The 18,345-nt window shown below is 42.3% G+C and overlaps 1 non-coding gene across 1 annotated transcript; it reads right to left on the bottom strand.

The window, feature by feature from the left end:
- Positions 1–16,785: 16,785 nt before the first annotated feature.
- Positions 16,786–16,927, bottom strand: LOC116469931 (U4 spliceosomal RNA). Its single transcript, XR_004248386.1, has one exon. It is a non-coding gene; the product is annotated as a U4 spliceosomal RNA (small nuclear RNA).
- Positions 16,928–18,345: the final 1,418 nt, after the last annotated feature.

Here is an 18,345-nt window from a genome sequence, read left to right as displayed (position 1 = left end):
ATGAGGATTAAATGAGATCATCGTGAAAGTGTTCAGCACCGGAAACGCTCATCAGATGCTATCTCAGGGGCAGTAAGTAGCAGGGTCAACTATACTGTTATGCAGTTTGTGCACTATACAAAGCACCAGGCTAAGGGCAGTGCAGGGGCCTGACACCCCACCCCACTTCTACTAGACCAGCTGTGCACCAGGATGCAAGCATGCCCTGAGAGGTGGTCCTGGAATTGAGCCCCTCATGTGGGTTCCTGAGCATTGGTCAGGAGTCCAGATGAAAACTCCTAAGTTCTGACCACCTTGGGAACCAAGACAGAATGGAAAGGGACAAGAGGCTATGGGGGATGCCTCTCCCTGAGGGGGAAATTCCTGAGCTTGGTCTTCTCTGAGCAAATGGACAATCCATGAGATCTACTAAACGAAGGATGGAGAAACTGCAGCTGAGGAGAAGAAGGGGGCTGAAAAAGCAGAAAAAGAAAGGGAGACATGGGTCGAGGGTGTGATCAGAGCAATGTGTTAGTCTGAGGACCCTTTTCTGGTTCCCTCCTCCTCCATTCCCTCCCTTCAGCAAGTTGAAGGCTGATTTGATTATTGCTTGTTGAACACTGTCCCCTGCTGGCTACTAGCAGAAACGTTTTCCCTCTTCCCTATCCCCCCAGCTAGGAGCTGCTGAGAGCCTGAAAAAGAGAAGAAATGACCCGATTGGGGACAAAGGACGAAGGAAATGCAATTCTGCAATCTGGAATTTTCTATTTGTCAGAGATTTCTGGAAGGTGAAGGAGGCTTGAGGGCTTACTAGGGATAAATAGAGTTTAGAATTCATAGGTGGTTCATTTACAAATATTATGGCCTATAATTTTCAGATTGATTTTTTTCTGGTCTGTGCTTGTTTCATTTATTGTGTGTCTGTGTCATGTGTGTGTTCTGTATCTGGGCATGCTTACCTGATTCTATGGTTTTTGAACACGTCTATATCTGTGTACTTTTGTGTGTGTGTGCTCTTTTTAATGTAGGAGTCTGAGTGACAGCTGGCAGGTATGAAGCGAGGACAGGAAGCTGTCCAATTTCCTCTTTCCTAGAAGCCCGTTCTCCCCTTGAAGTTTTACCTTTGTCTCCCAGCTCCATGAGCTATAACCTATGGCTATTTATAGGTTACAGGTTTTGTTCTGGCTCCTGCCCCTCTTTGGACATCCCAAGCTCAGAGCCTTGATTTGCTCTAACCTGGGACTCTTGGGCCTCCCAAGCAGGGCCTCCAGTGTGGTTCCCAAGTGAGAATCTCTACTGTCTACTTCCCTTTTATCCTTTCTAGCATTAAACTCCAGCCTCCTTCTTTTATAAGCTTGTGCTACCTCTTTCATTGGTTGATTTCAATTTGTTCAGTGCAACATGCCTTTATGGAATAGCCAATGTATACCAGGTACTGTTCTGGATTCTGAACTACAGGATCAGGCCCTCCCCACCATCTACTTGGGAGGGAGTGTGGGAGACAGGCATGTAAACATATCAATTTCCCAACAGTGAGAGGCATCTGCAAGGAATAGAAGTAGTGCAAGGAAGCGAGTGATTACCTGAGAGAGGGTATTGGTGAGGAAGGCAGCCGCTAAACTCTGAGCTGGGTTTTGAAGACCATGAGATGCGTACAGTGAATTCTGTGGTGTGCTGCCAAGACCCTCCTTGCAGATTTCCTCCTTCACTGGACAAGCCACTCACTTCTCCAGCTGTGGAAGTGTTGACTTACAGCTGAGTCCCTCTCCAGGAATTGCCTTTGGAGGAAGAAAGCCACCTTGCCTGAGGTGTCGCTCTTTCCCTAGGGCAATGACTGGTTGATGTGGGGTTACAAAGTTATCCCAGCTTGAGAGCCCCCATGGGATGGACAGAAGCCTCTGTTGCCACTGCGTTGCTTTTCAGTTTCTCTCTCGGCTTATTGCAGCTTCCCTCACACCTCACAGGTGTTCTCAAGAACTCTTCTGCTGGCACTGTCCTGTATACGATCTCAGAGTTCAGGAATCCACTTCCCAGGGAACCCCACCTAAAATGTAAAGGCACTGTAGGTATGAAGGCATGGAACCCTGAGAAGCTCTGGTGAGCAAGAGCACACTATAAGCAGTGTGGTATTGTTGGGACATTAAGTGCAAGGGGCTGGTGGGACAGGAAAGTGACAGAATGGTCTGGAGAGGTAAGCAGGGGCCAGGTCAGGAGAAGCATAATAGGGAGTGTGTGCTTGGCCACACAGTGATGGGAAACCAATGAACATTCTCTAGTGGGGTAGATAAACACCATCATCAGATGTACATTTTAAAAATATCACTTTCAGAACATTTCTTTCTTTCTTTCTTTCTTTTTTTTTTAAGACAGAGTCTTGCTCTGTCACCCAGGCTGGAGTGCAGTGGTGCGATCTCTGTTCACTGCAACCTCTGCCTCTGGGTTCAAGTCATTCTCCTGCCTCAGCCTCCTAAGTAGCTGGGATTATAGGTGTGCACCACCACACTCAGCTAATTATTTATTTATTTATTTTTTGAGATGGAGTCTTGCTCTGTCGCCAGGCTGAAGTACAGTGGCGTGATCTTGGCTCACTGCAATCACTGTCTCCCAGGTTCAAGCAATTCCCCTGCCTCAGCCTCCCAAGTAGCTGGGAGAACAGGCGGGCACCACCAAGCCCGGCTAATTTTTTGTACTTCGGTAGAGACGGGGTTTCACCCTGTTGGGCCTGGCTGGTCTCCATCTCCTGACCTCAAATGATCTGCCTGCCTCTGCCTCCCAAAGTGCTGGGATTACAGGTGAGAGCCACCACGCCTGGCCACTTTTAGGACATTTCCGAACATAGCTGCGTAAAGGTAAGCTCTGTGCAGGGAACAGTTTTAGGAGGCTATCGCAAAGTCAGCTGTAAGAAGATGAGGGTCTGTATTTAGGTAGTGGCTGTAGGAATGGGGAAGGGAGGACAGATTTAGGAAGCTATTTAAATGGTAGATTCAACAGGATGTCATGATTCATTAAATGTGGCAGGCTAGAGGAGAACTCCCAGGTTTCTGGCCTGGGAGCCTGGGTGCACAGTAGTGCTACTTTCCAAAGTAGCACACGTAGGAAGAGGAACGTTGTGGAGAATTGTGGTGGAGATGGTGGCAGTAAGGTGGTGTAATAACGACAAACTGAATGAGAGCCCACCAGGAGCCTTCCCGTAGAGCTGCCCAGAAGGAAGTTGGCTTTCTGGGTTTGTAGCTGAAAAATTGTACCTCTTTACTAGGATGTCTCCCAGGAATGTCCAACTCCACATGTTGCAAACTGGCCACCTTATCTTCTCCCCTCTTCAACCCTCCTCCTCTCCTGGTATTCCTACGGCAAAACATAGTACCATCAGCATTCAGTTGCCCTGACTATTGCTACACGTTTTTCCCTCTAGTCTCACCTCCAATCCATCATCAGTAGCTATTCATTTTACCTCGTAAACATTACTTCTGTTTTTCTACCAGTTCTACCAATGCTTTTCTTCACCTGGGCTATTGCAGTGGCCTAGCTAGTCTCCCTGCCTTTTGGCTTCCTCCCCGTAGGTCCACCCTTCAGGCTGCCCTCAGACTTAGCTACCCAAAATGCAAACTGAACCAGGACACTTCTACACTAGCCTTTTAATGATTCCCCATTATTTCCCCAGGATAAAACCCAAGTTCTTCAACATGGTATGAAAGTCCCTTCACAGTGCGGCTCCTGCCAGTTTGTCCAGCCCCATTGGTCATTCGGTCCTTTGTACTTTTTGCTCTAACAATTCGAAGGCACTCAAAGCTCTCTGGCACAGTCTGTATTACTCCTGACTGCTGTGCCTTTGCTCCCATGGTTCCTCCTCCTGTACTTCACCTATACGAGTCCTATTCATCCTTCAAGGCAATGCAGATGTCCTCACCTTCAGAAAAGTACCCTAACTTGGTGTGTCTCTCCTATAGCCCCAGCTTGGCTCCTCGTGTGCTCCCTGGTCTTTCTATCATTGCACTCACCACATTGAAGTTTACTGAAATCACCTATCTACTAGCACATGGGTTTCAGTGTGACCTGGGGTGAGTTACTTCAAATCTCTGAACATGTTTTCTTTTTTTGTTTGTTTGTTTCTTTGTTTTTGGTTTTGAGACAGAGTCTCCTTCTGTCACTCAGGCTGGAGTGCAGTGGCCCAATCTCAGCTTACTGCAACCTCCGCCTCCCAGGTTCAAGCAATTCTCTTGCCTCAGCCTCCCGAGTAGCTGGGATTACAGGCGTGCGCCATCACGCCTGGCTAATTTTTGTATTTTTAGTAGAGGTGGGGTTTCACCATCTTGGCCAGGCTAGTCTCAAATGCCTGACCTCAGGTGATTCACCCACCTCGGCCTCCCAAAGTGCTGGGATTACAGGCATGAGCCACCACACCCGGCCCTAGCTTCACTTTTTAGACTTCTGCATAGGACATATGTATATAATTCATTGAGCTTTCCTCCTGCTGATGGCTTCAATCTTTCATTATTAACAATGCTGCAGTGCACATGATCCCATGCACATATTTGTGCATTTATATGAGCATTTTTTTTTTTTTTTTGAGACAGAGTCTCACTCTGTCACTCAGGCTGGAGTGCAGTGGCGCAATCTTGGCTCAGTGCAACCTCTGTTTCCTGGGTTCAAACCATTCTCCTGCCTCAGTCTTCCGAGTAGCTGGGATTACAGGCACGTGCCACGACACCCAGCTAGTTTTTGTATTTTTAGTAGAGGCGTTGGTTTCACCATGTTGGCTAGGCTGGTCTTGAACTCCTGACCTCAAGTGATCTGCTGGCCTCGGCCTCCCAAAGTGCTGGGTTTACAGGTGTGAGCCACCGTGCCTGGCCTATATGAGCATTTTGTGAAGGTAGATTCCTAGAAATAAAACTGCTGGATTAAAGAGAATGTACATTTTACATTTTGATAGATACTTCCAGTTCCCCTCCAGTAAGGCTTTATCAATCCACACTATTTCCAACCACATGTAGGAGTCTACATTTCTCCTACCCTTTATAACAATGAATATCATCATATTTTTTTGCCAGTTTGATGGGCAAAAGGAAATACCAAATTTTTCTTTAATTAGAATTTTTCCTATTATTTGAGGTTGTTGATAATTTCATGTACTTATTAGATATTTGTTTTTCTTTTGTGAATTTCCTGTTCATATCCTGGGCCTATTTAAAATTTGTTTTAATTCTTTATAAAATTTAAGCTATATATATATATTTTTAAATGCAATTTATTTTAGGTAAAATAAAAATGGTTTTATTCCCCCCCCTTTTTTTTTTCAGAGATGGTATTTCACTCTGTTGTCCAGGCTGGAGTGCAGTGGTGCTTTCCTAGCTCACTGCAGCCTCAAACTCCTGGGCTCAAGTGATCTTCCTGCTACAGACTCCTGAGTAGCCTCAGTGTTTTATTGTTTTTTTTTTTTTTTTGGTGGCACACTAAATAATTGTTTCATGTATCCCTTTTTGTTGCATCCTCTTTTCCCATACCTAACCTTATTCTCCTTATTTTTATTTATTTATTTTATTTTAGATGGAGTCTTGCTCTGTCGCCCAAACTGGAGTGCAATGGAGCCATCTCAGCTCACAGCAAGCTCTGCCTCCCAGATTCAAGCGATTCTTCTGCCTCAGCCCACCAAGTAGCTGAGATTATAAGTGTGTGTCACCATGCCCAGCTAATTTTTGTATTTTTGGTAGAGATATGGTTTCACCATGTTGGCCAGGTTGGTCTTAAACTCCTGACCCCAAGTGATCCACCTACCTCGGCCTCCCGAAGTGCTGGGATTACAGGTGTGAGCCACTGCGCCCAGCCACCTAATTCTCTTTATCACCCCCCATAGGCGTCGACTCATTTATTTAGTGTGTGTCTTTGAATCTATCTTTTATTCCTTTATTTTCTTTATTTATGTATCCATGATCAATACATTAGATTATTTTGCATATTTTACATTTCAGAACAATATTGTAGTGTACATCTCACTCTGCTTCTTTTACTTTTCCTTCTTACCAAACATTTGTTATTAAATTCTATTCTGCTTTTATATGAGTTGGAATTTAAAACAATATATGGTGACTCAGTTCATTCTTTGTATCTACATTTACTATATGTACATCTCACAATATATTTATCATAGAAGATACTTTTCCTAATTTTTTGCTGCAATGAATAGCTTTGAGTATGTCATTTTACATATCCTTTGCAGAATTATTTTTGTAATATACTCCTAAGAATTGGAACTAGATCATAGGTTACACACATACTCAATTTTACTAGACACTTCTAAATTACCCTACAAAAGGTACCAATTTATATTCACACCAGCAGCTCACAATGCTCTTCATTTCCTAGCACTTCACTAGTGCTTTATTTATTTATTTGTTTATTTATTTATTTATTTATTTATTTATTTATTTTTTATTGAGATGGAGTCTCGCTGTGTTCCCCAGACTGGAGTGCAATGGCATGATCTCCGCTCACTGCAACCTCCACCTCCTGGGTTCAAGCAATTCTTCTGCCTCAGCCTCCCAAGTAGCTGGGATTACAGGTGCCCGCCACCATGCCTGGCTAATTTTTGTATTTTTAGTAGAGCTGGGGTTTCACCATGTTAGTGAGGCTGGTCTCAAACTCCTGACCTCAGGTGATCCACCTGCCTCAGCCTCCCAAAATGCTGGGATTACAGGCATGAGCCACTGCACCCAGCCACTAGCACTTGATATTAGCCAAACTGTAAATCTTGCTGCTTAGGTAAAGTGATGTAAAGTAAGAGGTATTCTTTTTCCACTTTCTGTTTGATTGGAATTTTAATTGATTCTAGGATCTCTAGAATTATTAAACTGAGGATCCATAGGTTTATAGACAGTAACACTTGCCATGCAGAAAATTTTTATTTAGTCAACTATATAATCTTGTCTTCTATGACTTCTTTATTTTGGGCCTTGGCTTTCCCTGCTCCAAAATCATAAAAGAAAAAAAATCCTTTGTTCTCTTTTCATACTTATATCATTAATTTTTTGTGGGTAGTATTTTACCTTTAACACTTTAATGTATCTGCATGTTATTAGATGAAGAAATGAGGTAGGAATCCAGCTTTACTTTTTCCAAATGGCTATCCAGTTGTTCCAACACCATTTATTAAACAATCCGTCTTTTCTTTATTAAAAGAATAGTTTTATTCTCCCTTTGCAATAGTTTTATATATTATTTTCCTTTTTCTTCCTTTGGTTTTGAGAGTTATTTATGTAATCTGAACACAAGTTTTTAAGAAATCAAATACGTGATTTGCAAATGTTTTCCTCTAGTCCGTGACTTGTCTTTTCACCTCTTAAAAGTGTCTTTTGAAAGCGGAAGTTCTTAATTTTTAGTGAAGTCCCACTTATCATTTTATTTCTTTTATGGATCATGCTTTTGGTGTAAGAAATCTTTGCCTCACCCAGGGTCACAAGGATTTCTCCCTGTTTTTGTCAGGAAGTTTTATAGTTTTAGGTTTTTTGTTTTTGTTTTTTTTTGAGACGGAGTCTCGCTCTGTCGCCCAGGATGAAGTGCAGTGGCGCGATCTCGGCTCACTGCAAGCTCCTCCTCCTGGGTTCACGCCATTCTCCTCCCTCAGCCTCCCGAGTAGCTGGGACTACCGGCGCTCGCCATCATGCCCGGCTAATTTTTTTGTATTTTTCGTAGAAACGGGGTTTCACCGTGTTAACCAGGATAGTCTTGATCTCCTGACCTGGTGATCCGCCCGCCTCAGCCTCCCAAAGTGCTGGGATTACAGGCGTGAGCCACCACGCCCAGCCTAGTTTTAGGTTTTATATGTAGTTTTATGATCAATTTTGAGTTAATTTTTGTGTATGATGCGAAGTATGGATTGAAGTTCTTTTTTTAAATTTGCACGTGGGTATGCAACTGTTCTTTATTGAAAAGACTATCCTTTCTCTACTGCATTGCTCTTGTACCTTTGTGAAAAATCAATTGATCATATATATGTGTGTCTACTTATGAATTCCTCAATCTGTTCAATGGATCTATTTCTCTGTCTTGATGCCTGTAATATACTGCCTTGATTACTGTAGCATTGTCATAAATCTTGAACTTATGTAATATGTTTTTCAAATGTATTCTTTTTCAAAGTTGTTTTGGCTATTCTAGGTCTTTTGCATTTTCATATGATGTCAATTTTTATAAAAAAGGTGGCTGTGATTTTGTTTGGGTTGCACTGAATCTATAGACCAACTTTTTTTTTTTTTTGAAAAGGAGTCTCGCTCTGTCGCCCAGGCTTGAGTGCAGTGGCACGATCTTGGCTCGCTGCAAGCTCCACCTCCCGGGTTCATGCCATTCTTTTGCCTCAGCCTCCCGAGTAGCTGGGACTACAGGCGCCCGCCACCACGCCTGGCTAATGTTTTTGTATTTTCAGTAGAGATGGGGTTTCACAGTGTTAGCCGGGATGGTCTCCATCTCCTGACCTTGTGATCCGCCCACCTCGGCCTCCCAAAGTGCTGGGATTATAGGTGTGAGCCACCACGCCCGGCCGATCAACTTTTAGAGAAGTAAAATCTTAACAATATGAAATCTTCTAACCCATAAACAATGTATAGTATATTGCCCCATTTATTTAGACCTTGTTTAATTTCTTATTTTATTTTATTTTATTTTTTATTGGTCTAGGGTACATGTGCCTTGTACTAGGGTACATGTGCACAACGTGCAGGTTTGTTACATAGGTATACATGTGCCATATTGGTTTGCTGCACCCATCAACTCGTCGTTTACATTAGGTATTTCTCCTAATACTGTCCCTCCCCCAGCCTGCACCCCCCACAGGCCCCTGTGTCCAAGTGTTCTCATTGTTCAATTCCCACCTATGAGTGAGAACATGTGGTGTTTGGTTTTCTGTCCTTGCGATAGTTTTCTGAGAATAGTGGTTTCCAGCTTCATCCATGTCCCTGCAAAGGACATGAACTAATCCTTTTTTATGGCTGCATAGTATTCCATGGTGTTTATGTGCCACATTTTCTATGTCTATCATTGATGGACATTTGGGTTGATTCCAAGTCGTTGCTATTGTGAATAGTGCCACAATAAACATACATGTGCATGTGTCTTTATAGTAGCATGATTTATAATCCTTTCGGTATATACCCAGTAATGGGATGGTTGGGTCAAATGGTATTTCTAGTTCTAGATCCTTGAGGAATCACCACACTGTCTTCCACAATGATTGAACTAATTTACACTTCCACTAACAGTGTAAAAGCGTTCCTATTTCTCTACATCCTCTCTATCATCTGTTGTTTCCTAACTTTTTAATAATCGCCATTCTAACTGGAGTGAGATGGTATCTCATTGTGGTTTTGATTTGCATTTCTCTGATGACCAGTGATGATGAGCATTTTTTCATGTGTCTGTTGGCGGCATAAATATCTTTTGAGAAATGTCTGTTCATATCCTTTGCCCACTTTTTGATGGGCTTCTTTGTTTTTTTCTTGTAAATTTAATTTATTTGTAGATTCTGGATATTAGCCTTTTGTCAGATGCGTAGATTGCAAACATTTTCTCCCATTCACTCCTGTTCACTCTGATGGTAGTTTCTTTTGCTGTGCAGGAGCTCTTTAGTTTAATTAGATCCCATTTGTCTATTTTAGCTTTCGTTGCCATTGCTTTTGATGTTTTAGTCATGAAGTCTTTGCCCATGCCTGTGTCCTGAAAGGTATTGCCTAGGTTTTCTTCTAGGGTTTTTATGGTTTTGGGTCTAAAATGTAAGTCTTTAATCCATCTTGAATTAATTTTTGTATAAGGTGTAAGGAAAGGATCCAGTTTCAGCTTTCTACATATGGCTAGCCAGTTTTCCCAGGACCATTTATTAAATAGGGAATCCTTACCCCATTTCTCGTTTTTGTCAGGTTTGTTAAAGATCAGATGGCTGTAGATGTGTGGTGTTATTTCTGAGGCCTCTGTTCTGTTCCTTGGTCGAGATCTCTGTTTTGGTACTAGTACCATGCTGTTTTGGTTACTGTAGCCTTGTAGTATAGTTTGAAGTCAGGTAGTATGATGCCTCCAGCTTTCTTCTTTTTGCATAGTGTTGTCTTGGCAATATGGGCTCTTTTTTGTTCCATATGAACTTTAAAGTAGTTTTTTCCAATTCTGTGAAGAAAGTCATTGGTAGCTTGATGGGGATGGCATTGAATCTATAAATTACCTTGGGCAGTATGGCCATTTTCATGATATTGATTCTTCCTATCCATGAGCATGGAATGTTCTTCTATTTGTTTGTGTCCTCTTTTATTTCATTGAGCAGTGCTTTGTAGTTCTTCTTGAAGATGTCCTTCACATCCATTGTAAGTTGGATTCCTGGGTATTTTATTCTCTTTGAAGCAATTGTGAGTGGGAGTTCACTCATGATTTGGCTCTCTGTTTGTCTGTTATTGGTGTATAGGAATGCTTGTGATTTTTGCACATTGATTTTGTATCCTGAGACTTTGCTGAAGTTGCTTATCAGCTTAAGGAGATTTTGGGCTGAGACGATGGGGTTTTCTAAATATACAATCATGTCATCTGCAAACAGAGAGAATTTGATTTTCTCTTTTCCTAATTGAATACCCTTTATTTCTTTCTCTTGCCTGATTGCCCTGGCCAGAACTTCCAACACTATGTTGAATAGGAGTGGTGAGAGAGGGCATCCTTGTCTTGTGCTGGTTTTCGAAGGGAGTGCTTCAAGTTTTTGCCCATTCAGTTATGATATTGGCTGTGGGTTTATCATAAATAGCTCTTATTATTTTGAGATACATTTCATCAATACCTAGTTTATTGAGAGCTTTTAGTATGAAGGGCTGTTGAATTTTGTTGAAGGCCTTTTCTGCATCTATTGAGATAATCATGTGGTTTTTGTCATTGGTTCTGTTTATGTGATGGATTACATTTATTGATTTGCATATGTTGAACCCACCTTGCATCCCAAGGATGAAGCCAACTTGATCATGGTGGATAAGCTTTTTGATGTGCTGCTGGATTCGGTTTGCCAGTATTTTATTGAGGATTTTCGCATTGATGTTCATCAGGGATATTGGTCTAAAATTATCTTTTTTTGTGGTGTGTCTGCCAGGCTTTGGTATCAGGATGATGTTGGCCTCATAAAATGAGTTAGGGAGGATTCCCTCTTTTTCTATTGATTGGAATAGTTTCAGAAGGAATGGTACCAGTTTCTCTTTGTATCTCTGGTAGAATTCGGCTGTGAATTCATCTGGTCCTGGACTTTTTCAGTTGGTAGGCTATTAATTATTGCCTCAATTTCAGAGCCTGTTATTGGTCTATTCAGATATTCAAATTCTTCCTGGTTTAGTCTTGGGAGGGTGTATGTGTCCAGGAATGTATCCATTTCTTCTAGATTTTCTAGTTTATTTGCATGGAAGTGTTTATAGTATTCTCTGATGGTAGTTTGTATTTCTATGGGATCAGTGGTCATATCCCCTTTATCATTTTTTATTGCATCTATTTGATTCTTCTCTCTTTTCTTCTTCATTAATCTAGCTAGTGGTCCATGTATTTTGTTGATCTATTCAAAAAACCAGCTCCTGGATTCATTGATTTTTTGAAGGGTTTTTTGTGTCTCTATCTCCTTCAGTTCTGCTCTGATCTTAGTTATTTCTTGCCTTCTGCTAGCTTTTGAATGTGTTTGCTCTTGCTTCTCTAGTTCTTTTAATTGTGATGTTAGGGTGTCGATTTTAGATCTTTCCTGCTTTCTCTTGTGGGCATTTAGTGCTATAAATTTCCCTCTACACACTGCTTTACATGTGTAAATCCCAGAGATTCTGTTACATTGTGTCTTTGTTCTCACTGGTTTCAAAGAACATCTTTATTTCTGCCTTCATTTCATTATTTACCCAGTAGTCATTTAGGAGCAGGTTGTTCGGTTTCCATGTAGTTGTGTGGTTTTGAGTTAGTTTCTTAATCCTGAGTTCTAATTTGATTGCACTGTGGTCTGAGAGACAGGTTGTTGTGATTTCTGTTCTTTCACATTTGCTGAGGAGTGCTTTACTTCCAATTATGTGGTCAATTTTAGAATAAGTGCGATGTGGTGCTGAAAAGAATGTATATTCTTTTGATTTGAGGTGGAGAGTTCTGTAGATGTGTATTAGGTCCACTTGGTGCAGAGCTGAGTTCAAGTCCTGGATATCCTTGTTAACTTTCTGTCTGGTTGATCTGTCTAATATTAACAGTGGGGTGTTAAATTCTCCCACTATTATTGTGTGAGAGTCTAAGTCTCATTGTAGGTCTTTAAGGACTTGCTTTATGAAACTGGGTGCTCCTATATTGGTGCATATATATTTAGGATAGTTAGCACTTCTTGTTGAATTGATTCTTTACCATTATGTAATGGCCTTCTTTGTCTCTTTTGATCTTTGTTGGTTTAAAGTCTGTTTTATCAGAGACTAGGATTGCAACCCCTGGTTTTTTTTTCTTTCCATTTGCTTGGTGAATCTTCCTCCATCCCTTTATTTTGAGCCTATGTGTGTCTCTGCGCGTGAGATGGGTTTCCTGAATACAGCACACTGATGGGTCTTGACTCTTTATCCAATTTGCCAGTCTATGTCTTTTAATTGGGGTATTTAGCCCATTTACATTTAAGGTTAATATTGTTATGTGTGAATTTGATCCTGTCATTATGATGTTAGCTGGTTATTTTGCCTGTTAATTGATGCAGTTTCTTCATAGCATTGATGGTCTTTACAATTTGGCATGTTTTTGTAGTGGCTGGTACTGTTGTTCCTTTCCATGTTTAGTGCTTCCTTCAGGAGCTCTTGTGGTGACAGAATCTCTCAGCATTTGTTTGTTTGTAGAGGATTTTTTTTGTGTGTGTGTGAGATGGAGTCTTGCTCTGTTGCCCAGGCTGGAGTGCAGTGGTGTGATCTCAGCTCACTGCAAGCTCCGCCTCCTGGGTTCACGCCATTCTCCTGCCTCAGCCTCCTGAGTAGCTGGGACTACAGGAGCCCACCCCTATGCCTGGCTAATGTTTTGTACTTTTAGTAGAGATGGGGTTTCACCGTGTTAGCTGGGGTAGTCTTGATCTCCTGACCTCGTGATCCGCCCACCTCAGCCTCCAAAAGTGCTGGGATTACAGGCATGAGCCACCGCACCCAGCCCTGTAAAGGATTTTATTTCTCCTTCACTTATGAAGCTTAGTTTGGCTGGATATGAAATTCTGGGTTGAAAATTCTTTTCTTTAAGGATGTTGAATATTGGCCCCCACTGTCTTCTGGTTTGTATGGTTTCTGCCAAAAGATCTGCTGTAGTCTGATGGGCTTCCCTTTGTGGGTAACCCGAACTTTCTCTCTGGCTGCCCTTAACATTTTTTCCTTTATTTTCAACCTTTGTGAATCTGACAATTATGTGTCTTGGTGTTGCTCTTCTTGAGGAGTATCTTTGTGGTGTTCTCTGTATTTCCTGAATTTGGATGTTGGCTTGCCTTGCTGGGTTGGGGAAGTTCTCCTGGATAATATCCCGAAGAGTATTTTCCACTTTGGTTACACTCTCCCCGTCACTTTCAGGTATACCAATCAAACTTAGATTTGGTTTTTCACACAGTCCCATTTTTCTTGGAGGGTTTGTTCATGTCTTTTTACTCTTTTTTCTCTAACCTTGTCGTCTTGCTTTATTTCATTAATTTGATCTTCAATCACTGATACCCTTTCTTCCACTTGATCAAATTGGCTACTGAAGCTTGTGTATGCATCGCAAAGTTCTCGCACCATTGTTCTCAGCTCTATCAGGTCATTTAAGGTCTTCTCTACACTGTTTATTCTAGTTAGCCATTCGCCTAACCTTTTTTCAAGGTTTTTAGCTTCCTTGCAATGGGTTAGAACATGCTTCCTTAGCTCGAAGAAGTTTGTTATTACTGACCTTCTGAAGCCTACTTCTGTCAACTCGTCAAAGTCATTTTCCATCCAGCTTTGTTCCACTGCTGGTGAGGAGCTGTGATCCTTTGGAGGAGAAGAGGTGCTCTAGTTTTTAGAATTTTCAGCTTTTCTGCTCTGGTTTCTCCCCATCTTTGTGGTTTTATCTACCTTTGGTCTTTGATGTTGGTGACCTACAAGTGGGGTTTTGGTGTGGATGTCCTTTTTGTTGATGTTGATGCTATTCCTTTCTGTTTGTTAGTTTTCCTTCTAACATTCAGGTCCCTCAGCTGCAGGTCTGTTGGAGTTTGCTGGAGGTCCACTCCAGATCCTGTTTGCCTAGGTATCACCAGTGGAGGCTGCAGAACAGCAAATATTGCAGAACAGCAAATATTGCTGCCTGATCCTTCCTCTGGAAGCTTCGTCCCAGAGGGGCACCTGCCTGTATAAGGTGGCTGTCGGCCCCAACTGGGAGGTGTCTCCCAGTTAGGCTACACAGGGGTCAGGGACCCACTTGAGGAGGCAGTCTGTCTGTTCTTGGAGCTCAAATGCTGTGCTGGGAGAACCACTACTCTCTTCAGAGCTGTCAGAAAGGGACATTTAAGTCTGCAGAAGTTTCTGCTGCCTTTTGTTCAGGTATGCCCTGCCTACAGAGGTGGAGTCTGTAGAGGCAGTAGGCCTTGCTGAGCTGTGTTGGGCTCTGCCCAGTTCAAACTTCCAGGCCACTTCGTTTACCTGCTGAAGCCTCAGCAATGGCAGACACCCCTCCCTCTGCCAGGCTGCTGCCTCGCAGGTCAATCTCAGACTGCTGCGCTAGCAGTGAGGAAGGTTCTGTGGGCATGGGACCCGCTGAGCCAGGCACAGCAGAGAATCTCCTGGTCTGCCGGTTGCTAAGACCTTGGGAAAAGTGAGGTATTTGGGCAGGAGTGTCCCATTTTTCCAGGCACAGTCTGTCACAGCTTCCCTTGGCTAGGAAAGGGAAATCCCCACACCCCTTGCACTCCCAGGTGAGGTGGTGCCCCACCCTGCTTTGGCTTGCCCTCCATGGGCAGCACCCACTGTACAACCAGTCCCAATGAGATGAACCAGGTACCTCAGTTGGAAATGCAGAAATCAGCCATGTTCTTCGTCGATCACACTGGGAGCTGCAGACGGGAGCTCTTCCTATTTGGCCATCTTGGAACAGACTCCAACCTTCTTTAATTTTTTTGAGCAATATTTTATAGTTTTCAGTGCATAGGACTTGCACATCTTTGGCCGGATTTATCTCTCAGTATTTTACCTTTTTTGGTGTCACTGTAAATGGTGTTTTAAATTTAATCTTTTCAGTGTTCATTGCTAGTGTTATGGGTTGAATTGACCCTTCCTTCCAAGAGATATATTGAAGTCCTAACCCCTGGTACCTGTGACTGTGACTTTGTTTGGAAATAGAGGTCTTTGCAGATCAATTCATTAAGATGAGGTAATGGAGTAAGATGGGCCCTTAATCCAATATGGTTGGAGTCCTTTAAGAAGAGGGAAATTTGGACATAGACACTCAGGGAGGGAAGATGATGCAGAGATCCAGAGAGAGAATCCAGCCAAATGACAATGGAGGCAGAGAACAGAGTGATTCATTTACAAACCAAGGAATGCCCTGGACTGTCAGAAAACACCAGGAGCTGGAAGAAGCAAGGAAGGACTCTCTCCTAGATCCTTCAGAGAAAGCATGGCCCTGCCAACACCTGGATGTCAGATATCTATCCCCCATCACCTTGGTAATGAGTGTTTATCATTTTTAAGTTCTGGTATCACTTCAAGTCCTCTCCTCTAGTTACTTTGAAGTATACATAATACTGTTGCTAAGTATAGTCACCCTAGTCTGCTATGAAACATTAGAACTTATTTCTTCTATCTAACTATATGTTTGTATACATAATCAACCTGTCTTCATCCTTTCCTTCCCCTCCACCCTTTCCAGTCTCTGGTATTTTATTTGGAGATTTTCTAGATATCTATTATTGATATTTATTTTAATACCATTGTAGCCAGGGAATATATTTTATATAATCTGATTCTTTTAAAATTGATCACTACTTATTTTATGGCTATCTTGGTAAATGTTCCATGTGCAATGTTCTTGAAAAAAATTCTGCTGTTGGATGGAATGTTCTATAATCAGTCAAATTAGTTGATACTGTTGGTCAAATCTTTTATATCTTTACTGATTTTCTATTTGTTCTATCAGTTATTAAGGTATGGGTATTGATATTACTGCTTATCATTGTGGATTTGTCAATTTATCCTTGTAGTTCTATTGGTTTTTGCTTCACGTTATATATATATATATATATACACACATATATATACACACACACACACACACATATATACACACAAACATATATACATACACACACAGAGAGAGAGAGAGATAAAGAGAGAGTCTTACTCTGTCACCCAGTCTGGAGTGCAGTGGTGCAATCATGGCTTACTGCAGCCTTCACCTCCCCAGGCTCAGGTGATCCTCCCATCTCAGCCTCTCAGGTAGCTGGGACTACAGGTGTGAGCCACCATGCCCAGCTAATTTTTTGTATTTGTATTTTTATTTTTTTCTGAAACTGAGTCTCACTCTGTTGCCCAGGCTGGAGTGCAGTGGCAAGATCTCAGCCCACCACAACCTCCGCCTCCTGGGTTCAAGCGATTCTCATGCCTCAGCCTCCACCTCCTGAGTAGCTGGGACTACAGGTACATCCCACCATGCCTGTCTAATTTTTGTATTTTTAGTAGAGACAGGGTTTCACCATGTTGCCTAGGCTGGTCTTGCACTGCTGGGCTCAAGTGATCCACCCACCTTGGCCTCCCAAAAGTGCTGGGATTATGGGTGTGAGCCACTATGACTAGACCAGCTTTTTTTTTTTTTTTTTTTCAAATTCAGTCTTCGTATAGACTGTCAAAAATTGTCAGTGCTGACTATGTTGCCAGTCATCACAGTGGGGTATTGGGAAAAGTTTTCAATTAGCAATAGTCATGCCTCAGATAAACCTCATTGGCTATGATACTTGCCATTTTGCAAAGCTGCTTCACGTACTTTGAATCTGTTATTGGGTACATACATGTTTAGAGTTATTATGTCTTCTTGATGAATTGACCTCTTTATCATTATGAAATGATCCTTTTTTATCCCGGGCAATATTCTTTGCTCTGAAATCTACATTATTAGTATTAGTATAGCCATTCCAACTTTATTTGGATTAGCATTAGCATGGTACATTTTTTCTATCTTTTTAGCTTTAACCTATTTGTGTCTATATTTAAAAGGATTTCTTTTAGGCAGTATACAGTTAGATATTGCTTTTATAATCTAATCTGGCAAACTATGCTTTTTTTTTTTTTTTTTGAGACGGAGTCTCGTTCTGTCGCCCAGGCTGGAGTGCAGTGGCGCAGTCTCGGCTCACTGCAAGCTCCACCTCCCGGGTTCATGCCATTCTCCTGCCTCAGCCTCTCCGAGTAGCTGGGACTACAGGCGCCCGCCACCACGCCCGGCTAATTTTTTGTATTTTTAGTAGAGACGGGGTTTCACCGTGGTCTCGATCTCCTGACCTCGTGATCCGCCCGCCTCGGCCTCCCAAAGTGCTGGGATTACAAGCATGAGCCACCGCGCCCGGCCAAACTATGCTTTTTAATTGGAGTATGTATGTATGTATGTATGTATGTATGTATGTATGTATGTATGTATTTTGAGACTGAGTCTCACTCTGTCACCCAGGCTGGAGTGCAGTGGTATGATCTTGGCTTACTGCAACCTCCGCCTCCCAGGTTCAAGTGAGTCTCCTGCTTCAGCATCCCAAGTAGCTGGGATTACGGGTGCACCCCACCAGGCCTGACTAATTTTTGTATTTTTAGTAGAGACAGGGTTTCACCATGTTGGCCAGGCTGATCTAGGACTCCTGACCTCAACTGATCTGCCCTCCTTGGCCTCCCAGAGTGCTGGGATTACAGGCATGAGCCACTGCATCTGGCCTTTAATTGGAGTATTTAGACCATTTATATTTAATGTGATTACTGATATAGCCTGGTTTAACTTTTTGTCTTGTTATTTGTTATCTATCTGTACCATCTATCATTTGTTTCTTCTTGCCTCTTTTTCTCAGGAACATAAATAACTGAAATTCAAAATAGTGAATATGGCCGAGCATGGTGGTTCATACCTGTAATACTAATACTTGGGGAGGCCAAGGCAGGTGGATCAGTTGAGGTCAGGAGTTGGAGGCCAGCCTGCACAACATGGTGAAACCCTGTCTCTCCAAAAAATACAAAAGTTAGCTGGGCGTGGTGGCAGGTCCCAGCTACTGGGGAAACAGAGTTGGGATGATCAGCTGAGCCTGGGGAGGTTGAGGCTGCAGTGAGCCGAGATCATGCCACTGCCCTCCAGCCTGAGGAACACAGCAAGACCCTGTCTCAAAAAAAAAAAAAAAAAAAAAAGACAAAATAGTGA

Source organism: Hylobates moloch, unplaced genomic scaffold, assembly GCF_009828535.3.
Source record: "Hylobates moloch isolate HMO894 unplaced genomic scaffold, HMol_V3 SCAFFOLD_5, whole genome shotgun sequence".
NCBI lineage: Eukaryota > Metazoa > Chordata > Mammalia > Primates > Hylobatidae > Hylobates > Hylobates moloch.
This window is presented reverse-complemented; position numbering and strand designations above follow the sequence as displayed.